Below are 10,590 nucleotides of genomic sequence, written 5' to 3'. Positions count from 1 at the left end.
CTAAAAAAAAAAAAAATAATCAGATATTTGAATTCGATAAACGGATCGGGTCCATTTTCAGCCCTATCAAACAACCCGTAGGGCTTCCTTTTCTCTTTGTTATTGGGTTTTGGTGTAATCTAATCATTAATCAAGGTCAAAGGCTCATTATATTGTGGCTGAAGCTCGGCTCATGGGCCCAGGTAGCTCCAGGCGAAGTTGCGAATGGGCTGAGTAAGCTCCAATCATGAATTCATGATTTAATGGGGGATTGATCAACTTCTGAAGAGTGAAGACCAGTACAACAGAATTGAGATTTTGGAGTGGAAGCAGCGTGAAAACAAAGGTGATACAGCTATTGTTATGTATATGGTTAACGACACACCCGGCGCAAAGTAACGACACAGGTAGTGGATTTTGACGTTGTAGTTCTGTCTTTGGCTGACAAAACTTTCCTCTTTGGGGTCATCCTCTTCTTCTCTCTTTCTCTGTTTCTTCTGTTTCTCGTTATTAGACCTCCCAGTTGCAGAAATGGCGATGACGATCGAAGGTACTAATCACATCTCAATTCCTCGATTTAATATTCTCCGTTATGTAACTCCAAATTTCAGCAGAAGAGGCTCTTTGACTTGCAATTTTGTCATGCGTTACCAATTCCGTTGTGCCAGAAATACAAGGGGAAAGATTATATTATTTGTTATGTTGTGCTTCGAGTCATGCTTAATCATCTATAATTTCAGGAGATTATATGTTGTGCTCTTTGATTTGAGGAGATGCATGTGAGCAATCTTCGTTTCGGTGTTTGAATTAATTTCCTTCTGTTTCGTTTAGGCCTCTTTGAAAAATAGTGCTAATTTATGTTATTCACAGATTAACACAAAGTAAAACAATGCGTTGTTAGGGGGTTTAGTTCATTTTCAAGACTTGTTTCTATTGAATTGTACTATTGTCGGATGGTTGGAAAAAGGGCGAAATAGGAAATGTTCTGTATGCTGGGCTTGGTCTTATTACCGTCTTGGGTGCTTATCATAATGATTTTAAGGTCATTGCCAATATCAGATGATGGGAATTGGATGTTCTGGGTTTCTTATTCTACCAGTTTTACGTTTTTTTTTTTTTTGGGGGGGGGGGGGGGGGGAGGAGGTGCTGTGAACAAACAAGTGAATCTTGGAAATGGTAATTCAACAATAGTTGCGGAGTTGAAATGAGGTACCTCTTGGTCAACCAAATTATCGTGGCCGATTGAACCAAGAGTCGGACAAAACAGTTTTGCACCGTATTTAGAAATGGATGTGTTGGAGAATTTATTAATTTTCCTATATAGAAGCTGGTTTTGTGACTGGATGTTTGTATGTCTGGTTATCAGGTGGGTCATGACACTTCCTTGGGATCACTGGCCAGAAAGATTCTTTATTGTTAATGATTAGAGTAATAGAGTAGTTTTTTGAAGGTGTGTCTTGTGCATGCATAGGATCCCAAGTGAGGCTTATTTTGTGGGGTGCTCCTCTCCTAAACCTAGATGTTCCTCACCTGGCTTGTTGCAATCTTTTTTTGAATATGCAACTTAATGTTGAATAGAACTCATCTATTCCCTCTTTTTGAAAAATTTCTAGTTATTTCTTCTTTTCATGTCTTTGGGGATTCTTGGGATCTAGGACTAAGGAGAGGTTTGAGGGACTTAGAAGTGGGATTGGCAAATGAACTTTTTTCTCTTCTCAGCTCAGTTTTCTTGGACCAATCCTATCGTGATAGTCGAATCTGGACTGAAACCTCTTCAGGTTGTTTTTCTTGTTCTTCCTTCTTCAATGCTTTGGTGCTCCCAACAAACCTGGTTACCTCCTTTCTTGTTAAAGAAGTTTGGAGTGCTTTCGTACCTCCAAAGGTAAGGGTTTTTTGTTGGGAAGTGGTTCTCCAAAAAATTAATACCTTGGAAGTGCTTCAAAGAAAAAGACCAAATTGGTGCTTGTCTCCACATGTCTGTATCTTTTGCTTGAGAAGTGATGAGATGATGAATCATTTATTAATATATTGTCCTTTTATTGCTCTTATTTGGGATTGGTTCTCCTCTCTCTTTGATTGCAGGTGGAATCCTCCCTCAAGTGTAGAGGATCTCCTTGACCCTAGTTTTCTTTCAACAACCAAAGAAGAAGGGAAGGGTGATGTGGAGAACAATGAGGGCAGCTATCCTATGGTTAGTTTGGAAAGAGTTAAATAACAGGATTTTCCAAGGGAAAGAAAAACCAGTTCCTGAGCTTATATAGAAGGGATCGTCATCAATGCTACATTGGCTGAAAACTCTACTTCTTCAAGGATGTCTGTATGGATGACTTGACTAGAGGATGTAGTATAATAGCAGGGTCTTCTTTTTCATGTTCTACCATACAAGCAGTTTGGTCCCCTCCTTTGCAGTGTAATGTGAAACTAAGCTTTGATGGCAACTTTGTGGGGAACCTTGGACCATCTGGAATTGGGGGTGTGTTTAGAGATGCGGGAGGAAGGGTCCTAGCTATGTATTTTGATCCAATAAGATTGGGGGACTTGCTTAGAGCAGAAGCGTTGGCCCTCCGCCAAGGGCTCAGATTGGCCAAGCAATTGGGTATTGAACAGGTAGAAGTGGAGGGAGACTCAAAATTAGTAGTAGGTTGGTTGCAAACAAATAGTTTGGGAATGTGGTCCCTTAGGCAACCTGTAAGGGAATTATTGAGCCTCACAAGAGAAATGGGTGTACTTGTTAGTTGGACTAGGAGGTCAGCAAATGCTTTAGCTGACAATCTAGCAAGGCAAGGAGTGAATAGAGAGTCTTTGTTTTGGGCTGTGTTATAATTTGATTTTATGATCAGGGTCACCTTTTACTTCTATAGGTGACAGTTGTATTTCTGTTTTTCAAGCTAATGAAGTTACTGTTTCCTATAAAAAATGCTTAGAATTTAAACAATTTAGTTTATGTAGGACTTGAACGCATGGAAGTAAGCATGTGTTGACAACATAATATTCTAAGCCATTAACATTGAACCCTAAAAGAGCCAGGGGCAGACCAAAAAGGACTTGAGTGAAAATAATAAGAAATGATTTAAGCACTCATAATCAAGGTTTAAAATATCATAACGTATCAGGCTGTATCGGCCGATATGTATTGTTCCGATAAGAACCCGATAACGGAACTCGTATAAATCATTTGTTCCATTTCTTTTTGTATGTATCGGACGATACAGGCCTGTATCGGGCTGTTTCAGATATGTATCGACCAATACGAGCCCGAAACAAGCTGATACAAATTGAATTGTTTCGTTCCCCTTCTTCCATTAATTTGGTTAATTTATATTTAATACCGAATCTGTTATGGGCCCGAGAATAGGATCTCGTCACGGGTCGGTCCACGGGGAAAAGCTTCTGTTTTCCCTTGTTCCTCACCTTCCTAGCTGATCCTATCTTGGCATCCTAGAGGGTGATTTGTCCAAGAGGTCACCGAACTCTCCTTTTACTCTCTTTCTTGACTGGATATTTGATATCTTTATTCAATAATTTCAGCTCCTTAAATAGGAGATTACAAGAGGTAAGAGTCCTCCTTGTAGGAAGACTCTTTGATAACTAAACTGCTTACAGATAATATAGATAAGACTCCTAGTTAAGGCTAACTAAACTTCTTACAGATAAGATAGATAAGACTCCCTACTCAAGAAGGATAAAAACTCCCTAAGATAAATCAGACTCTATAGTAATCCTTATTGGAACAGATAAGATAAGAGTAAGAAAGCAGATAAGATAAGGATAAGGTAAGATGAACTGTAGCTAGCTAGATAATCTGATGAGGGTCCCACATTACTACTGCTGCCGGCGACGGTACTTCTTCCCCACGAATGCGTCCATAACATTATTCCTCTCCTGGACTACGAGCTTGTCCTCAAGCTCGAAATTTGGATATGTGTCTTGGAGTTCATTCAAGGGAATCCAGTATAGGTGGAATGATTTAGCCCTCCTGGATCGGGTTCCAATGAAGGGGGTTCTGTTATGGGCCGCGCGTAGGATCTCGTCATGGGGCGGTCCACGGGGAAAACTCCTAGCCTTCCCTTGCCCTTCCCTTTGCGTGCTGACCCTATTGTGGCAAACTAGGGGGTGATTTGTCCAAGAGATCACCCTAACTCTCCCAAGCTCTTCTCTTGATCGAAAATTCAATGCCTTTTCATTAATTCATGGCTCCTTAAATAGGAGATTACAGAAGAAAATTCCTAATTAAACTCAAACTCCAACTTGAACTCAAACTCCTAATTACCTACTCCTAATGGTAACACAACTCCTATTTAAGATAAGATAAGATAAGATGGAGTAGCTGGCGGCGAGTTGGCGAGAAGAGATAAGTGTGGACCCATCCTGATGAGCTGTCGTGTGGGTCTCGCTCTACTATTGCTGCCGGGCGGCGTGCGCGTCTCACAGTGCAGCTGCCGTGTGGTGCGTGCTGCTGTCGTGCGGTGCGTGCTACGCGCTGCCAGGAGGTACGTGCTGCTGTGCGGCGCTGCTGGACAATGCGTGCTGCTGCGCAGCCTGCTGTGTGTGCTGCTGCCTGTGACTGCGCCGTAATGTGCTGTCAGGCGGTGTGTCCATAACAGGTTCATCCTCATCGTCCTCTTGTTCCACCATGAGGCAGAAAAGTCTCTTGCACTTGTGCCTTGCGGAGTATAGTTCATCACAATTAAAACACTGTCCCCTCGCCCTGTGTTCCGCCATCTCAGCCCTGGACAAGTGCTTAATAGGGGGTGCAACAACGCTGCTCCCCTCACTGGATGCTGATCTGGAACTGTGGCTCGTCTGTGGTTTCCATTCTTGGCTGGCTGCTGAAGATGGAACCATTCCGAGTGGTTCCGAGGATGCCCATGCGGATGGAGGCCGCTCCATACTGAAGGTTCCGTGGCTGAACTGCATCTTTTGTTTGAAGGCGCGAGCTAGATTCATGGCTATAACCAGGTTGGGGGGGTGTTGCATCTCCACATCCACCCTCAAGGGTTCTGTTAACCCTGCGGTGAACATGTCAACCTGCTAGTCCGGTAGTACCGAAGCTGCTCTGGCAAGGAGGGTCTGGAATTGGCGTTGGTATTCAGCCACCGTTCCCGTTTGTTTGAGGTTGATCAGTTCACCTAACGGGTTGCTCGTCAATGGGGGCCCAAACCTGAGGAGGCAGTAGGATTTGAATTGGGTCCAACTGAGCCCGGGTTCCTCATGCTCCAATTTATAAAACCAAAGCTGCGCCTCCTTCGTCATGTGGAATGCGGCCAAGCTTACCTTGTCACTGTCCCCTGTTCGTTGATTGCGGAAGAACTGCTCGCATCTGTACAGCCATCCCAAAGGATCTCCGGCGCCGTTGTATGAAGGGAACTTCAGCCTGCTGTACTTGGGAACGACCGCGGCTACCGGGGCGACGACCTGCTGTTCGCCGGATGACTCCGTCAAGTCTGGTCGGCGGTTGTTTGTGGTTACAGCCCCTTCTGGATTCCTCTCCTTGTTAGAGAAATACGATTTCAGCAAGCGTCGCAGCTCCCGGACATCGTCTTTGACCTCACGAACCTCCACGCTGGTTTCCACAAGCCTATGCTCCAGTTCGTGGACCCTGGATGATAGCTGCTCCAGATCTCCCATGACGGTTGGCTCTGATACCAAGTTGTTATGGGCCCGGGAATAGGATATCGTCACGGGTCGGTCCACGGGGAAAAGCTCTTGTTTTCCCTTGTTCCTTCCCTTCCTAGCTGAACCTATCTTGGCGTCCTGGAGGGTGATTTGTCAAAGAGATCACCGAACTCTCCTTTTACTCTCTTTCTTGACTGGAAATTTGATATCTTTATTCAATAATTTCAGCTCCTTAAATAGGAGATTACAAGAGGTAAGAGTCCTCCTTGTAAGAAGACTCCTTGATAACTAAACTGCTTACAGATAAGATAGATAAGACTCCTAGATAAGACTAACTAAACTGCTTACAGATAAGATAGATAAGATCCCTACTCAAGAAGGATAAAAACTCCCTAAGATAAATCAGACTCTATAGTAATCCTTATTGGAACAGATAAGATAAGAGTAAGAAAGCAGATAAGATAAGGATAAGTTAAGATGAACTGTGGCTAGCTAGATAATTTGATGAGGGTCCCACGTTACTGCTGCTGCCGGCGGCGGTACTTCTTCCCCACGAATGCGTCCATAACAGAATCTCTCTCATTAATGTAGTTTCTTACTCTTGTATTTATGTCTAACTTCTCCTTCATTAATTAGTTAATTAGTCCCATATTTCCCATATTTAAAGCAAATTTAAATTCAAACTTGAATTTTAGTGCCTAATTCCAATTCTCTCATTAATTCGATTAATTAATGATCCTCTCTCTCATTAATTTCGTTTTGTTAGTATAAAAACTACAGATGTTAGCAATAGCAAGACTTGAACCTTGGTCACTAGATTTTAATGCCCATAACTTCGCCACTAAGCCACTCCAATTTGTTTGCTACAACTTACAACTATATACATTTTTAGTTTTAAGTAAGTTTCATCTTTTTTTTAGTGGTGCTTATTAATAAATGCTGAAATTAATTATTAAAATTTATATACTAATAAATATTAAGATAAATTATATTGGTTATTTGAAAATTGATGTATATACATTCACATTTTAGTTTTTTTTGCTTTTATCACATTTTAGTTTTTCCATCATTTTTCAACGGTTATTAATTATATCTTGATATGTCACATTTTATATAAACATTAAATTATGTTTTTTTACATTTAAATGACTTATTTACAATCATATAAAACTTGTAAGTATTGTTACTAATATATTTTTATGGTTTATTTGAATTTCCTATCATATTTATGCGTATCTTGATTTTTCGTCTGTATCCATGCGTATCTAAAACGTATCCCGATACGTTTCTTAAAATTGTCTTTCCAATACACATTGCATTTCCGATACTTTGAACCTTTCTCATAATTTAACAATGGATATGGCACTGACTAGAATGGAATGGCGAAACAGGATTCATGTAGCTGACCCCATATGGTTGGGACAAGGCTTAGATGATGACAATGATGATATTGTTGTATATTGAAATTTTCTTTTGATTGCTTTTTCAGAAGTGGTGCCTCACTTTGTTTGGTTATTTGCCTTGTGTCTTGCACCTCAATCTCTAGGAAGTAGGAATCCTGTGTTTTAGTTGCCATTCTCACTTTTAAAACACTGGATTAGAGTGTAAAGTGTAAATGTTAAGTACTTAATCATTACAAGTTTACAACCTTTTCTTTTCTTTCCTTTTTTTGAGATGTTTTCAGCAAAATCATCAACTGTTAATACAATAGGCCATAGCATGAGTCTAATTTCACTCTAGCTTTATATTCCAATCATGTAAAGGAAATAAATTTGACGAAGTACACTCCACTTGGATGGAGGCTAGGATTCTCCAAAACCCTAAAATGTGAATGTAGAGAATCAAGAAATATATATAACAAAATGGATATGGACACACTGCATAAAAGCAAACAAAATCCAGACGTACTGACTTACATATATGATGCACTTTTTTAAGAAGTGGGGCAAAGGTGATGTCTTCTTTCTTTTCTTTTCATCTTCCTTTTGGTATGCATGTGTGCTTGGGGGAAGTTGGTGCAGTAGCTAGATCATAAAAGGGTGCCCAAAAGCCAAAAATGTAAGAACAGCCACTACATTATTAGATCTATCCTTTCTCCAGGCTGTCTCATCAGAACTCGATCACCAGAGACCCAGTACTTAATCAGTACATCATTTAAATATCAGCTGTCTTAGACTTGGGATCAACCTGGCTGAATGACCAGCCTAAGGATTCAGGCTGAGTCTTGCCTTACAAAGGATGTTCTATGATCAGACTTTGCAGAGGAACTTGAGTGTCCTCATAACTAAATCCTACTTTTATTTACTTGAAATTGTAATATTTAGATGAACATAGAAGCAGAAACACCTCTTTGTAGGAAATTTATAGCCATGCTTCATAAAAAAAATGGGACACATTTAGCGCAAACTTGATTAATTAGGAATTGAAATGGTAGTGGAACATTTAGTCAGTATAAAGGAGCCTTCTGTCAGATTATTGCGAAGAGGATAGGAGGTTCCAGTGATGGGATGCAAATAGAGATTAAGGGTCCGTTTGGGAGGGAGGAGCTGAAGATTCAGCTATTTGAAGTGCTCTGGATAAGCTATTCAAAGAGGCTGAAGTGGACAGCCCTTAAAGTGATTGACTGGCAGCTGTTTGGACTATGAATTTTTTACCAAACATAGCTTATAGGCTGTCCGTGTGGATCCGTCCTAGGAAAGCAAGAAGCCACTGCATTCCAGCCCTCCCAAATAGGCACTAATTAGGATGATCAATGGTGCAAACAAGAAATCCTTGAATGTTAATAAATTAATTTTATAACAGTTGAAGTTGCTGAACTGAATGACTTGTTGCTTTGCTTTTAGTAGATAAAAGAATATTTACTGTTTCTACTGTTGCTACAGTAGTCCGAACTGGTAAGGAGAAGAAGAAAGAGAAGGAGAAGATGAATGAATTGTCGAACCTGATAGCTAAACCCTATCAGTCGACCTCTTAATAGTGATTAGGCTCTAATTAAATGTACAATGACTAAACAGCCTCTACTTAAGTATGGGACAGAGAACCTCTAATAAGACTGCCACATAAGCTCATAACTTAACCAAGGTGAGTTGACTAATCTACCCTTATTCGGCTAACTCTAACACTCCCCCTCAAGCTGGAGAATATATGTCATATAATCCCAGTTTGTTATATATATAGTTCACTCTCCCTGAGCTTAAGGCTTTTGTAAACAAATCTGCTCATTGATCACCTGAGCTTACATGTTCTGTGCTTATCTCTCCAGTAAGAACCTTCTCCCTCACAAAGTGACAATCAATCTCTATGTGCTTTGTTCTCTCATGAAAAACAGGGTTGGATGAGATATGGAGCGCAACTTGATTGTTACAGTACAACTTCATAGGTTTATCCATGTGGAACCCAATTTCTTGTAGGAGATTCCTCAACCACACTAATTCACATGTAGTGTGTGCCATGGCTCTGTACTCGGCTTCAGCACTGCTTCTAGCCACCTTTTCCACGTCACAAGATTTCCTCCAAGAAATGTGCAGTAACCTGTAGTAAATCTTCTATCAGACACAGAGCCCTCCCAATCTGCATCCGTGTACCCAACTACTTCAAGTTTTCCTCCTGGTTTATACAATAGCCCACGGCCCGGAGCTCCCTTCAGATATCTTACAATTCTAAGAACTGCATCCTAGTGAGATATACGAGGGTTCTGCATAAATTGGCTCACCACACTGACTGCAAAGGAGATGTCTGGTCTCGTGATAGTCAAATAGTTCAGCTTCCCCACTAGTCGTCTATACCTTCCAGGATCATCAAATATTTCCCCTATATCACTACTTAACATAACATTTGGTTCCATAGGAGTTTTAGCCGGTTTTGCACCTAACAGTACTGTTTCGTCCAATAGATCGAGAACATATTTTCTTTGGCACAGGTTTACACATTGTCTTGATCTAGCAACTTCTATACCCAAGAAATACTTCAATGTCCCAAGGTCTTTTGTTTGAAAATGATTTTGCAGAAAGACTTTAGTTTGTCGATCCCCAATTTGTCACTGCCAGTTATGACAGTATCATCCACATAGACCACTAATAAAATCTTTCCAGCTTCTAAGTCATAGCTGAACACTGAGTGATCAACCTGGCATTGTTTCATTCCAAAATTCTTCACCACTTCACTAAACTTCCCGAACCAAGCACGAGGCGATTGTTTCAACCCATAAATTGCCTTTTTCAGTCTGCACACCTTACCAGCCTCCCCTTGAGCAACAAACCCAGGTGGTTGCTCCATATATACCTCCTCTATAAGGTCACCATGAAGGAAGGCATTTTTTATGTCAAGTTGAAATAGGGGCCAATCATACATAACTACTAGGGAAATTAACACACGGACAGAGCTGATCTTAGCCACTGGAGAGAAGGTCTCCATATAGTCCACTCCATACAACTGTGAATAACCTTTAGCAACAAGTCTGGCTTTCAGACACTCCACACTACCATCTGGCAAGTATTTAACAATATACACCCATTTACAACCCACAACATGCTTACCGGGAGGAAGAGTAGTGAGCTCCCACATGTGAGTATGCTGAAGAGTAGAGAGTTCCTCCTCCATTGCCTGCCTCCACCCAGGTGAACTAAGAGCCTCTTGGACATTGTTAGGTATGGAAATAAATGACAATAGTGAAACAAACTGGCGATGTGAGGCGGAAAGGCGAGATACTGAAACAAAATTGGAATTGGGATGGGAATAGAACTACGTTTACCTTTCCTTAAGGCAATGCGTAGATCAAGTTGTTGCAGACACATAAGCAGTAGACACACTCATAGGCAGCAGCACGCACAACAGCCCGCACCACCAGACAACGCGCAACACGCACCGCGCGGCATCTGCACTAGGCAGCAGCACGCACCACACGACAGCAGCACTAGGCAGTAGCACGCACCGCACGTCAGCAACACGCACCACACGACAGCAGCACTGTGAGACGCGCGCACCACACGACAACAG

General features: G+C 41.4%; 1 protein-coding gene across 1 annotated transcript in view; it reads left to right on the top strand.

Moving 5' to 3' along the window:
- Positions 1 to 266: 266 nt before the first annotated feature.
- LOC148847499 (Vacuolar protein sorting 55 (VPS55) family protein) overlaps positions 267 to 10,590 on the top strand; it is a 35,105-nt gene continuing 24,781 nt past the window's right edge. Inside the window, exon 1 of the mRNA XM_088949337.1 lies at positions 267 to 529. The gene's annotated coding sequence lies outside the window, so the exon portion shown is untranslated. The remainder of the gene's footprint in view (positions 530 to 10,590) is intronic.

Source organism: Nelumbo lutea, chromosome 6 (assembly GCF_056320005.1).
Source record: "Nelumbo lutea isolate HS-2025 chromosome 6, American lotus-T2T, whole genome shotgun sequence".
NCBI lineage: Eukaryota > Viridiplantae > Streptophyta > Magnoliopsida > Proteales > Nelumbonaceae > Nelumbo > Nelumbo lutea.
This window is presented reverse-complemented; position numbering and strand designations above follow the sequence as displayed.